The sequence below is a fragment of the Dipodomys ordii genome, unplaced genomic scaffold, assembly GCF_000151885.1.
Source record: "Dipodomys ordii isolate 6190 unplaced genomic scaffold, Dord_2.0 Scaffold86, whole genome shotgun sequence".
Taxonomy (NCBI): Eukaryota; Metazoa; Chordata; class Mammalia; order Rodentia; family Heteromyidae; genus Dipodomys; species Dipodomys ordii.
Genome location: NW_012267302.1, coordinates 7254371 through 7268775, shown reverse-complemented (window position 1 = coordinate 7268775; position 14405 = coordinate 7254371). Strand labels below are relative to the sequence as shown.

At 47.9% G+C, this 14405-nt stretch overlaps 1 protein-coding gene across 1 annotated transcript in view; it reads right to left on the bottom strand.

Moving 5' to 3' along the window:
• The window catches only part of Anxa11 (annexin A11), a 47150-nt gene extending 33563 nt beyond the window's left edge, over nucleotides 1-13587 (bottom strand). The window contains exon 1 of the mRNA XM_013025683.1: nucleotides 13418-13587. The gene's annotated coding sequence lies outside the window, so the exon portion shown is untranslated. The remainder of the gene's footprint in view (nucleotides 1-13417) is intronic.
• Between the last annotated feature and the right edge of the window lie 818 nt (nucleotides 13588-14405).

The following is a 14405-nucleotide window of genomic DNA, read 5'->3' as shown; positions in this document are numbered from 1 at the left end:
AACCTCGGGGAAGGGAGGGAGGGAAGAGATGGTAGGGGGAAAACAATGGAGGGGGTAACAATGTTCAAGAGGAAGTGTACTCATTACCTCACTCATGTAACTGTAACCCTCTGTATAGTATCTTTACAATAAAAAATAATAATAATAATTTAAAAAAAAGAAAAGAGAGCAAAAACAAACAAAAAAGTCAAGCAGGTAGTTAGGAGCTGTGACTCACGCCTGTAGTAGTCCCAGCTACTTAGGAGGCTTGCAAAATCAGCAAGACCCCATCTCAACAAATGAGCAAGGCATGAAGGTTCATGCCTCCCCATGTGAGGCTAGCCCCAGAGAAATAAAACAAGAAACACCTTACCTCTAATTCACTGAACTTCAGACGGATTCAAAACAAAACAAAGAAAACAAATAAATTAAAGACATGAAATACACAGAACCCCACAAACAAGAAATTTAACACAGAAAACAGTAGAAGGAATTCCTAGGATGACAGCTGAGCAGTAGACTTAAGAAACAACTTGTCTGGCTTGTAGCAAAGATATGCAAAAAAAAAAAAAAAGGAAAAATAAAAAAATCAAATTAAATGAATTCCAGGAAATGGAGACGAGGTTGTTTTTTTTCTTTGTTGTTGTTGCAACTTTTCTTTTCTTTCTTGTTTATGTCTTTGGGAGGGTAAGAGAAGGGGGATAGAAATAAAGGGGCAAAGGGTGAACACATAAATACAGCAGTACTCACTAGGACACTAGGTTGAAAATGAACTATACAATTTGTAGGTGGAGACAGGAGGGAAAAACTGGGAGAGAACAAGGGAAGGGGTGACATTGGCCACAAAGAAATGACAAAAGTCATTACCTGACTTATGTAACTGTAATCCCTCTGTATGCCACCTTTATAATAATAATTTAAAATAAATAAATCAAGCAAGACCGAAGGTGTCAGTAATAAGAAAACATGGTGACAATATGTCACCATGGTAAGTTACCTGGCAGAGCCCTGAACAGTATCACTTATAGCCATCATAAGCAAGCCTTAAATATTGATGTGTCTATTGATTCCTTCTCTAAGCAGAAAATCAACACATGTCTACCTTGATTTGAAACAGTAATATAAGCCTATTAACTCGAGATAAAGAGGTTGTTAAAACTGAGTAAATGTGGAATGAGGGGGAAGGGAATGATGTTTTCGGGACAGCTGGCTTCATTATAAGCCTTTCCAAACAATGTATTTGATCTCTTTCATTTTTTAATTATGAAATGTTTTACAATGCAGTAATAAGACACACAAATTAAAAAGCATAAAATAAATCCAGTGCCCTTTATCATCTTATTTTAGAACCAGATGACTATCAGTACAATTGAATTACAGCATCAAATTACTTTCTGAAAAACAAAACAATAAACATATTTTTAGGTGAAAGTTAAAGTACCTTTTGCTTTCCATGTCAGTTTCTCCCAGCTTCACCCTTACTAGGCTGGCACTCTACCAAGTGGGCCATGCCCCACCCCAGCTTTTTGCTGGTTATTTTGAAGATGGAGTCTGGTATACTTTTCTGCCTGGGCTGTGCTTTGCACCTTGATACTCTGGATCTCAGCCTCCCAAGTAACCAGAATTACAGACATGGACCACCAGTGCCTGGTTAGTCTCTGCATGTTTTAGCAGCAACTGTGAGACAAGGCAAGCTTATATAATTTTAGGGAAAGGGGATACAATACACCTTCCTGATGCAAGGAACTAGTGCCCAGCAGAGCCCAGTGAGGACTTTTATCTTCACCATGATTCTGCTTGGGCTCAGGGAGGCCCCAGGACTGGGCTGGACATCCCAAGGGGGGCGGGGGAGGGAGGGGGCAAAGGCAGTCCAGACATGCACCAGGCTCTCCCTCTGGCTGGGGAGGTTAACCCAACTGCATTTCCAGGAACACACACATGCAACAGTGATTATGAAACTTGTCTCCTGCCCAGCTTTTTGCTGGTTATTTTGAAGATGGAATCTGGTAGAAAGACCTAGCTGGCTCTAGGTTCATTTGCAGGGCACAGGGGCAAAGACTGAGAAGCCAGGAAATGCATGGGGAGCGGGAGGGGAAGGGGAGATTCTGAGCAGACCGGAGTCTCCTCCAGGCTTCTCTGTCTCACCTATCTGGGCAGCTGGAGCCCCATGAAATTCTGGCAGCTCACTGTGGTGTGTGGGGGCAGAGAAGGGGTACACCAAGTGCTGCAGAAGAGACATTGAGCTTTACATCTTTCCAGAAATAGAACAACAGAGGCTGGGAAGCTGAGCCAGCTCTCCTCTACTGATGAGTGATCCAGGGTCCCACTCATAGGTCTATCAACCTCCCCAGAAGCTTAGCCCCTCAAAACAGAACAGTCAAGGGTCCATTCCAGTGGAACCTTGCCCAGAAACTCCAGAAACTTCTTTCAAATACTTTTGAGGAGCATGCTTTGAAACCAGCCTGGGCAGTAAAGTTTATGAGACTCTTATCTCCAGTTACCAATCAAAAGTGGAGCTGTGGCTTGGGTGGTACAGCGCTAGCCTTGAATGGAAAAGCTAAGGGACAACACCCAGGCCATGAGTTCAAGCCTTAGTACTAGTACCAAGAAAAAAAGTTTCTTTCCAAAGGCAGATCTTCCAGTGGTGACACAAAGCCCCTGGCCAGCTCCGTTCATGAGAGGCCCTAGAAAAGCCACAGATACACTACAGGTGGACCGGCCCTCTGTGGCTAGTATCTGAGCCCCCAAGAAATGGCAGAACTGGTATGACAGGAAAAAACCAATGTCCTTCATTCAGCCAAGCTCAGCAAGTTCCGTCTCTAGACTTCTGCCCAGATGCTGTGACTGGTCCAGGGAGGGAGGGAGGATGCCACCTCTTTCAGGATGCCTACCCTGCTCTCCCCACTCACAATGATGCCTCTTCCAGGGCCTCTTCCAGCACTCAGCATAAGATGTTCACTAAGTCCTCCAGTGTGCCCCTTGTCCTAGCCCCGGGATGGGCACATGCTACCCCACTATACTACCTCACTGGCCTCCTAGAGATACTAGAGAAACACACAGGCACCTTCACTTGACAAACAAGGCAACACGGAGGCTGAGAAGCCAGCACCAGACCTCCAATGAGATAGTCGGTGCTGCAGGCTACAGGTCAGACCTGTGTCTCTCACTGACACTTAGCACCGTGAGATCCTCGACACATAGTGCCTCCTGCCAGGAACCCCAGTATAACCTGACTCGTCCCTCCACATCCTGAAAAGCACCGGTTCTGATGGCCTGTGTGTAGACACCTCTATCCTTCCCTCCGTGCAGGAATTTGGGGAGCTGGCAGGGTATGTGAACATCCCAGCGCTGCTAGGCATAGGTGGTAACGCCCCATGTCCTGCCCTATAAGACACAGCCTCACCAGGTCACAGAGGCAAGCCAGGGAGCCCTGAGGCAGCATTTCACCAACTCTGACTGCATTTTCCCAGGCACTACACAAAGAGCCAACAGAAGGTGCTGTCATACATTCACTTCCCCACCCACATGCCAGGAATTAAAAATAGTGGTACCTACGTCAATCATTAGCCAGACGGTGTGGCAGACTCTGCCCTCTAAGGGCAGGCATGTGGGGAGCCAAGCCTGGAGAAATCCAGGGCAGAGCATGCTGGAAGAGTGGCCTTGGGGTCAGCCCTTTGGGGAAGCCCTGGACACTGCCTGTGGCCAGATACTTATTAGCAATCAAAAGTCCACCCCAAGCCCAGTTATGGTGGTTCATGCCTGTAATTCTAGCTACACAGGAGGCTGAGATCCAAGGATGGTGGTTTGAAGCCAGCCCCATCAAGAAATCCCATGAGACTCTTATCTCTAATTAATTATGAAAACAAAGTCAGAAGTAGAGCTGTGTGTGTGTGTCTCAAATGGTAGAGCATTAGCCTTGAGAGCAATAAAGCTCAGAGACAATGCCCAGGCCCTGAGTTCAAGCACAAACAATAAAAATAAAAATAAAATGTCCACCCCACTGGCATGTGGACTACATGGGGATCCTGACACAGGGGCTGCATGGGGCTGCCATGACCCCATTTGCTTCAACTGTCTTATTTAACTTGGGCAGGAGCTGGGGCCTAGGGGACAGGAAGAGACAGCCTGAGGCCTTAGGCTAGTTAGGACAGGGCTTGGAACCATTGCTCAGGTCTTCCAGCCAATACACTCTGGCCCCGGCTGGTCCCTACTACATGATACCTCCTGGGCTCCATCTCAGCCTTCCATTCTGGACAGGAACTCTGAGATGTACAGCTGATCCTGGGAATGTCACCATGAGGATGTGAGTGCTGCCCATCCCATAATCCCACACCACCTAGTCACTCACTGTTCCCTCCAATTCACCTCCCTACAAGCTGAGGGCCACAGATGAGAACAAAGGGAAGGCAGCCACTGCACGCATCTCCCAGGGGTATAAGGTACTGCTCTGGCTGGAAGCCCTAGCTCAGCCAGGGCATACAGGACGTGCACAGCCTCTGTCCCTAACTCACTTGGAAAGAGTCGCCTACAGGGCCATGTGTAGGGCTGCAGAAGGCTAGCTGGGAGGAATCAGCACCACAAGATACTCCCCCATCCCAAAGCTGGCTCTTAAAGAGGCCGCCCTGTCCCATGGGGCTGGGAGACGTGGAGTGGCTCCAGGGCCGAGCAGATGGCTGCCAGTCCTGGCCTTGGGGAGCAGGCAGATGACTCTCTGAGCAAAAGCAAGGAAGCAGAGGCCTGCTAGTCAGCTCACCAGCCCACAGGATGGAGCTGCCCGGCTGCAGGGCTGAGCTGCTGGCACAGTACTGTCATGACACACAGTTTCCACCTCCCAGCCCAAATAACACTGGCGTGGCCAGTGGCATGACTGATACATATAGGAGGAGTTTCAAATTAAGGAGAACTGTGGGTGGTGTTCCAGAAACTTCTAGCTGTCGCCCCTCAACCATCTGCCCTGTCATGCTTTGGGTACAGAATGTTTTGCAGTAGCCCTATGCCAGTACCATGTTGCCAGTCTCCCTGGCGACTCAGCAGAGCCCTGTCAGTGGATGAGTGAGCTGTCTGTCCTGTCCCACTCAGAGAAGGGAAGAATGGAGGAAGGAAAGAAGGAAGGAGAGGGGGAAGGAGGGAGAGAGAGAGAGAAAGAAGGGGGGAGGAAGGAGAGGAGAGATTCACTACTAAACCTACATCCTATTTCAGGTGGGATGAGAAAAAGGAATGAGAGAAACAGAAAGAACATAGCAAAAATTAGGAATGGAAGGACTCTATTTCAAGTATATGAAATCAAGCCTGTCCACTGTGTGAACAGGCTTAATTCCTGAATCAAAGAAAAACCACCAAGCAAGGTTTGTTGATGTTAATAACTTTTGCAATCCTCTCTCCCTCCATTACTTGCCCACAGGTTGATAGTAAGAGAAACAAAGGTCCAAGATAGCAGTTAGAAATATCAGCACTCAAAGGAAGTTGAAGGCTGGTTGATGATCCTGCCTCTGCAGACCCAGGGCTTTTCCCATCATTTGCCTTTAATACAACTCACGACAATGCAGGACCAGCAAGGCTCAGGCCGTCCTAGTCCACTGCGATATTTTATGAGCTAGCTTCAACACAAGCAAAGAGTGAGATTCTGAGGGACAGTCTCTAATGTTCAGACCCAAAAACTTTTGTGTACTTACTACTTTATCACTCCCTAGAAAAACAGAGCAATCCCATCTCGTTGCCTCAAAGAGGAAGGAAATGTGAAAGAGCCAGTAAGAGCTGTCCAAATCCTTGGGTCTAAAAGAAAGGGGCCCTAAACTGCAAAAAGAGAAACGAGGTTCTGCTATGGTTTGTCCCCCAAAGATTCACCAGCAGAAAGTTTGTTACCTAATGTAATGAAGTCATGGGCCCTTTAAGGGGTGCGACCTAGTGAGAAGTAGTTAGGTCACTGGGACTACATGAGTTACTGTGAAAACTGGCTATTCTAAATCCTCTGTCCAGCCTCTGTTGTGCATGTTTCCCCTTGCACACGCTAGCTTCCCCTTCCCCTTCTTTGTAATGTTGTGACATAAGCAGATGCTATGCCACACTTCTGCAGCTCCAGAACTAAGAACTAAATGAATCTCTTTACAAATTATCCACATCAGCTTTTGTTATAACTGCAGAAAACGCACTGAAAGCTATTTCCAAGCTATGTCCCTGGAGTTTGTTGGCAAACCTCTAGAGCAGTCATGGAAGGAGGGCCTGTGATACTAGCAGGCTGAGAAGAAGCCAGACCTGACTTCTAACTACTCCATCTCAGCCTGAGCATCTGAATCTTGCTATTTTTATAGAATGTACTTATTCCTTTCTCTTTTTCTTGCTTGGTTTTAAGCCAGTTGTTATATAGTCCAGGTTGGAATCAAACTCACAGTTTCTCCTGCTCAGCATCACAAGAGCCAGAACTATAGGCAAGCACCACTATACTCAGCTCACGTGTACTTGTTTCTTAATTTTAGGACTACAAAGGAAAGGAATTCTCTCAGATCCTTGGCCATATGTTTTTCCAAAACAGAGATAATATGAAATTTAAGACCGAAAGCGTTAAATAATCAACAAACTAAACAATAACACAAATTATGATCCACAAGATTGATAAATCTGTAAACATTAACACTAGTTCATAAAGCCATAGAATTCCTACCAAGTACAAGTAGAATCTGACTTAGGAAAGAATTATAGTAAGCAATTTTAACATATGGTTTAGAATTGGACTCATGTATATCTAAGGATAGGAAGGACAAGCTTTTGTCCTACAGAAAACATATTTTCTTCTTTTATGAATCTTTTTTTTAGTTTGCCGATACTAGAGCTTGAACTCAAGGGCTCTATCCCTGACCTTTTTATTTTTAGCTCAAGGCTAGTGCTTTATCATTTCAGGCTTTTGGTGGTTAATTGGAGGTAAAAGTCTCACAGACTTTTCTGCCCAGGCTGGTTTGGAATCATGATCCTCAGATCTCAGCCTCCTGAATAGCTCAGATTACAGGCGTGAGCCACCAGCAGCCAGTTTAAAGCCATGAAAGCCATTAAGATGCACAGTTGACCACACAGAAAAATTCAGTTTGATACAAACAGATCTTCGCAGTTCACATCCACTATGTGCCAGCACTATGCCAGCACTCAACAATGAAACAGAATCACACTCTCCATGACTCCATCTACCTACTGGAAAATTCAGGATCCCACCTTCTAAATAATCCTTGGATCAAAACTCTTTTGTGGGAACTAGAGAGGTAGCTCAAGTGGTAGAGCACCAACTGTGAACAAAAAAGCGTGTTCTCTCTCTCTCTCTCTCTCTCTCTCTCTCTCTCTCTCTCTCTCTCACACACACACACACACACACACTTTGCAAGATAACTAGCAAGTAATGAGAATGTAAGCACTTGATATGAAAGCCCTCAGATTTTGAGCCCTGCATGGTTTCCAAATTTTTAAGGCTAAAAATAAATAACCACGATCATTAAAAAACCAATTAAAAATCCCTAACTACAAAAAAACGAAAAACAGTTACGACAAGTATTCAAAAGGGAGCAATGAAACAAACCAAAAGGAGGATGAAGTGAATGACCAATGAAAAGAAAAAAATAAAAACTCAGAAAAATGTATAATTCCACTGTATCCAGTTACAATCCCATTCCTAACAGCATAAAAATGCAAAATCTTCCTGAACACATCTGGGAACATTCCAATCAGGCTGTACCCCAAAGTCAAAACAGAAAACAGTAACTGATCTAAAACACCTATTAGGGAGGGTAGAGTTTGAATAAATTATGGTAATTCCACACTAAGAGCATTCCACAACCAGTGACCTGGAGCACAGTCACCCAGAGTTACTGTCGTGATAAACAAATCACACATACACAAGCTGCAGGGTGAGGTTCAGGCCACACTGCATTTTGTAGACAGAGCAACCTCTGACGGCATATGTCTGCAGAACATGGAGACGGAAGAAAGAAGTGGGTGCCAACCGCAGCACCCACAGGCCAACTCCTAGGTGCTCAGGGAGCTGAGGGGTGAGGTGAGGAGACACAACATTCTCTGAGATACCCTCCCCCATCAAAGCCTGTCTGCCCATGGAACCCAGTAGATGAGTTACCTGCCACTTCTCACCCATGTGTTCCAGTCCAGAGCTTGGAACCATGATCCAAAGATCTCAGCCTCCTGAGCAGCTAGGATTATAGGCATGGTCTCTGCTCTCATCCTCACATCTAAACATGGCTGCTAAGGCAGCCCCATTCCTCCTTGCCACTGACCACTGCACCAAGCCGCCACTGGCCACACAGTCCCACTGAGGCAGGCTGGCCCTGGCTCCCCTCCTGTCATGGCTTGTCTTCCTTGTTTGAGGCCAGTCCTTGATGTCAAATATAAATACAGTCCAGACAGAAACAGTACATGTTTTCTCTCCTAAGTGGAAGGGACATCCACATTCTAAATGTATGAAAACAGATATAGGTCATATACATATGTACAAAAATGGACACAAATATGGTATATACAGGGGTGGAGTCCCATGGTGTGACTTGTTTAAAACACTTAGAGTTTAACATAATGAACACCAGGAAGCTGAAACATGCTGCGGGGTGGAGCAGATGAGTGAAGAGAGGCAGGGTGGGTGAATACCATCATTACATTCAATGTACATAGGTGAAAATGTACATTGCGGGGGGTGGGGAGGGGACGGGGACCTTGAGGGGTTGAATGAGGTTGAGAATGATGGAAGGGATGACAGTGATCAAGATGCATGGTGCTTATAAACTGACATGTCACACAGAAACCCTTTGTACAACTCCTTAAAGAAAATAAATAAAGAGGCTGGGAAGGTGGCTCAGTGGTAGAGCGCTTGCCTTGCATGCCTGAGACCCTGGGTTCGATTCCTCAGCACCACATAAGCAAAAAGAAAAAAGCCGGAAGTGGTGCTGTGGCCCAAGTGGTAGAGAGCTAGCCTTGAGCTGAAGAGCAGAGGGACAGCGCCCAGGCCCAGAGTTCAGACCCCACTAGCGGACCAAAACAAAAAAAAAGGAAAGGAAAAAGAAAATAAATAAATAATGTCTATCTACCCAGACAACTCCTGTGCCCCAGACCCAACTACCTGGTGTCTAGGGCACCTCAGAAGCAACATATTTCTCCATCTTCAAACCCCATTCTCACCAAGTGACCCAGTGTCCTATGTCTCATGGAGGTGGGGATGGGGGGGGGGGGTTGCGGGTCTTCCCTTTTCGTTCCCATAGCACAGAGCCAGGCAAACAATAGAGGCTCACTTAGGAAGAACTCACTTGAAAATCTGTGACCTGTTTTATTTTTTCTTTTTTTTTTTTGGTGCTGGTACTGGGCTTGAACACAAAGCCTGGGTGCTGTCCCTTAGCTTTTTCACTCAAGGATAGCACTCTACCACTTGAGCCACACTTCCACTTTTGGCTGGTTAACTGGAGATAAGAATCTCATGGACTTTCCTGCCTTGACTGGCCACCTCCTGAGTAGCTATGATGACAGGCGCGAACCACCAGTGCCCAGCTGGTCAGCTACTTCTAAAATATAGCCATACCCTTTTTAGTGGACACAGTAAGCTTACATCTGCTATCAGTAGCAGTGTTCCACCAACAACCTTTTCCCCAGAGATGCTTCACCCCAGGCTGAATGAGCCATGTCTGCCTCCCTCCCTGTGAGCAGCTTCATTTCTCCCCTCTACCCCGCTGAATAAATGATAGCCCAGTACTAATCTCCCAGTGCTCCAAGCCAGCCTCCTCCCATCCCAGGGGTGAGGCAGATCATCAGATCTATCCTGACTTCCCTCTCGTTTGCCCTTCCTTTCTCCAAAAGCCCTGAAAATGTGACACTAAGTGATCAGAGCCACAGCACACACCACCTCCAGCTTCATGGCTCCATAACAAATGCACCCACAATATCAACACACACTCTTCATCACCCCCTCACTAAGCTCAAACCCCTTCTGCAAAGTGTCCCAGGATTATTGGTTTGAGGCAACCATTTGTCACTCAGAATATTAGGACCCTGTGGGCCTGTGATTGTCCACACGTTCGTGCTCCCCCCCCCTCCACACACACAGATGAGAACGCAGCCAGATTCTTCAGTTGGCCCCAACCATTACTTCCTAGGGAAAATCAAGGTAGGGATCCTGCCCATAGCAAACAACCACTATTAGACCATTATTTCCTGAGTTACAGGAGTCAGGGTCAATAAACCTAAAGTGGATTGGTTCCAGTGGCGGCAAGAAAGTTCCTTTCTAAAAGGAGTTCAATACCTCCTTTACAATGGAAATTATTGGTTTGTACATTTACCGAAGAATGTTCTTATCTAGGTACCACTCAAATTCCTGAGGATCTGAGAATGAACTGGGGGATCAGGGTGTAGTGAAGCAAAACCCAAAGGCACTGGAGTGAGTTCCTGCCTCAGATTCACAAGCACAGACACACCCCTTCCCAAGGGACCCAGAACCAGGAACCGCTCCAGGCTCAAGGAAAAAGAAAGCAGCCAGGGGAAAAAAAAGAGCAAGAAAAGATGCTGGGCTTCTAAACTCCCAGATAACCCAGCATGGATTCTGGCCCAGAATGAGTGTCTTTTCTGTTTTGATCTTGAGTTCCTTTTCTGGTCATCTCGAACTTCCCATTACCTTCCCTAGTCACATCATCAAGCATCACTAAATTAACCCTGGCCTTGTAGTTAGGAAAATGGAAACGGGCCCTTGCTGTCTTCCTGTCTTAGCTAAATAAACTCAAATTGTTGTACTTGACCTTTCAGCCTCTTTGAATCTAGATTTGCTTCCATCTTACCCTCCCTGCTTTCTTTCCTCTGTCTGTCCCGTAGAGCCAACACTTAACCAAGAAACACTACCTCCTTTGCTTGCCTCTCATTCAACTGACATTTCCCGAACATTTCACAGAGCAAGGCCCACACTGGGATCTTCCAGAGACCAAGAGATGATTAAGAAACAGCTCCTGCCCTCCAGAAAAAGAGGACAGGGCAGGGATTAAGACACGTAGACGCACAACTACTCCCCAAAGCTAGCCCTGAGAACTGGGACAGTTGCCAGGGAAGTGGAGGAGGGCAGTATGTGTGTGTGAGGAGGGCAGTGTGTGTGTGTGTGTGTGTGTAGAACACGTCCCCTGCTCCTGCTGGGGAGGAGGTGTGTGTGTGTGTGTGTGTGTGTGTGTGTGTGTGTGTGTGTGTGTGTGTGTGTGTGTGTGTGTGTGTGTGTGTGTGTGTGTGTGTGTGTGTGTGTGTGTGTGTGTGTGTGTGTGTGTGTGTGTGTGTGTGTGTGTGTGTGTGTAGAACACGTCCCCTGCTCCTGCTGGGGAGGAGGCAGGTCCACAAAGTGAGGGAGAGAGGACAAGGGCAGTGTGTGCTGAGATAAGGAGATATACCTTCTCCTGTGTAGGAGGAGGAACTACATACAGCCTTGAGATCTTCGGGTCTACAGTTGCAAGAAGACCACCAAGGAAAAAACATGCACGCTCAGCACACTGCCTTTCAACAAACCTCAAGTTTTCACCAGTGAAGCACATTAACTTTTTTTGTTGTTGTTGTTCTGTACCTTTAACTTAGGGCCTGTGTGGGTGTTGTCTGCCCTTGAGCTTTTATGCTCAAGGCTAGTGCTCTACCACTTGAGTCATACCTCCACTCCTGGATTTTTGGTGATTAATTGGAGACAGGACTTTTCACAGACTTTTCTGCCTGGGGTTTGCTTCCAATTGCAATCCTCAGATCTCAGCTCCAGAGTAGCTAGGATTACAGGCACAAGACACCATTAACTTTTACCTCGCTTTTTTTTGGAGGAAGATTTTGACAAAGCCAAGGGCAGAGAAACACATGGCAGATCACACAACAATTTAAATAAGACACAATTTGACAATTACTCAGCACTGACTGGAAGCTTCTTAGCATCAGTGCAGACAATGTCATACAGGTGTGGGGATTTTTAAGTTTCGTTGTGAGATTTTGATTTTTTTTAATGCTTTCCTTCTTAATCATGCTTGGTCAAAACCATATGTAATAAATCCATAAATAAAGAGGACTTACTTTATTACTGGTAATAACAGTCTATTCCTTGGCACTTGTATCTGATTACTTATACACCAGTCCCTGCTTTGGGCACTTTATACCTGAATAACATTCACAAAAGTACATTGCACAGTAGCTACCTGGTTGGCCTGGTCATACCTGAGCATGAGACAGGGGTTAAAAATATCAACTTAGGCTGAGGGCCAGTGGCTATTGCCTGTAATCCTAGCTACTCAGGAGGCTGAGATCTGAGGATCACAGTTCAAAGCAAGCCCAGGAAGGTAAGTCCTTGAGACTCTTATTCCAATAAACCACCACAAAACTGGAAGTGGAGCTGTGGCTCAAGTGGTAGAGAGCTAGCCTTGAGCTGAAGAGCTGAGGGACCGTGCCCAGGCCCAGAGTTCAGGCTCCATGACAGACAAAACTAAATAAATACACATACACACACACACACACACACACACACACACACAAACTTAGCAAACCCTTACGGAAGCCTATATAGTACAAATTACAGAATCATCTTCAAATCTCTAGATTTGGAAACCAGAGATCTGAGAATACTAAGAGATCTGGGAGCGATGCAAGTGCCCACCAGAGTGGGCATCCAGGGTGAGAAAACCGACTGGCCTTACCTGCTCCCCCCTCCCACCTGTGGTCAGGAAACACAAGGAGCCCACACAGGGCCTGGAAGGGAAGGCGCTCCGTTAATCTTCCTGGAACTGCCAGACACTGATTGTAGTGAGAAAAGACTGAAGGAACCTGAGAGCCAGCAAAGGGCAAGGACGATTAAATAGCTGGCCTTGCCCTGCAAGATTCTCCTGGTAGGTGTGTGGGCCCGTCAGGGCAGATAGGCCAGAGCAGAGGGCAGCTGTGGAGGGAATCGGGGGAGACGACAGCTACCAGGATGGATACTGGGGATCTGTCCCCACACGTCCATCTGCTCAGAGAGGTCACTGAAGATTCCAGGGATTGGGACCTTCAGGCCCCGGAAGAAAATGTCTCCATCTCTGCGTCTACCTCTTCCCCTCCTCAGTCTCAGAGGAGGAACTTCCCAGCTCTCCTTGAAGCGCCTGGCCTGAGCCCCTGGGGAGGGAGGGCCGGCCAAGTCGGGACCCTGCCTGCCTCTGAACAGACTGCAACCTGGGCTCTGCGCCCTCCCCGCTCGGAAAGTTCCTGAAGCCAGCTGGCCCCGCGCACAAATCCCGCACCCACTCGGCACAACTCGCTCACGGTCTCTGGTTCCACCCGGGTGGGCCCTGAGCTTCCGACCCGGGCCGTGGTGGGGCTGGGGGGGGGGGCGGTCAGGCCGTGGGCGCCGCCGGGTGCGGAGCAACCAGGAAGCGCAGGGCCGAGCGGGGCGCGGGGCCGGGAGAGGCCGGGGACGCGGGCCGGGTCCCTCACTCACCTGGCCCCGGGGACGGCGACGCCCGGGGAGCGAGGAGCAAGCGCGGACCGGGGCAGCGGGACGCTCTCCGCGGACGGACGCCTAGGTGCTGCTGCGAACTCACTCTCACTCGCGCTCTCCGACACCCGCGACCCGAGGGCGACGCGTCCGTCCTCGGGAGGGGCGGGAAGGAGGAGTCCGGCAGGCGGAAAACTCCGGGGTGCGGCCGCTCCCACGTGCCCCGGGGCGGAGCCTGACCTCACCACGCCCCCATGTGGAGCCGCGGGCCTTCTTGTGGGGGCGGGGCCTGTTCAGACCACACCCCCCATGCGGGCGACTGCGGAGCTGCTCCTGGGGCTCTGGTCACGCCCCCACGTGTCAGTGGCCACCTTCCGGGGCGTGGCTTGGGCGGTGACATGGGCGTGGCCAGGAGGAAAGACCTCCCTCCATCTGCTACCTGGATGCCCAGGATTTTCAGCTGCCTAGGGCTAATCGAGAAGGCACCTGGGCAGCGGCCCGACCCCACCTGGGCCCTGTTCTGCCCTGGGCTGCAAGAGAAGAGGGCATTCAGTCCGGACATGTCGTTAGTGGCTCTTTTTAAAGTGAAGGAAACGTCCCACATTAAGAAGGTTACAGGCAGTATGGGAGGAGGTGGGGGAGCTTCCTAACAGTGATGGTCTCCCCACCAGAACACAAAACCCCAGTGCACTCATGCATGCACATCAGACAAACCCCAAGAGAGGAACTGCTCCAGCATACATGACTAGTGTTCCCAAAAACTGTCAGTCATCAAAAAGGAAGTCTGAGATGCTATCACAACCAAAAGGACTCTGAAGGAAATATTAAACTCTGGGAGCTCAGTGGTCTGAGTGCTTGCCTAGCATACATGAGGTCCTGAGTTCAATACCCACTAGTGGAAAGAAAGAAAAATCTAAAGAAACAGTTAAATATAGTATACTGGGGAGAAAAAAGTATATTAGGTAAAAACTTAAGCTATCTTAATAAAACA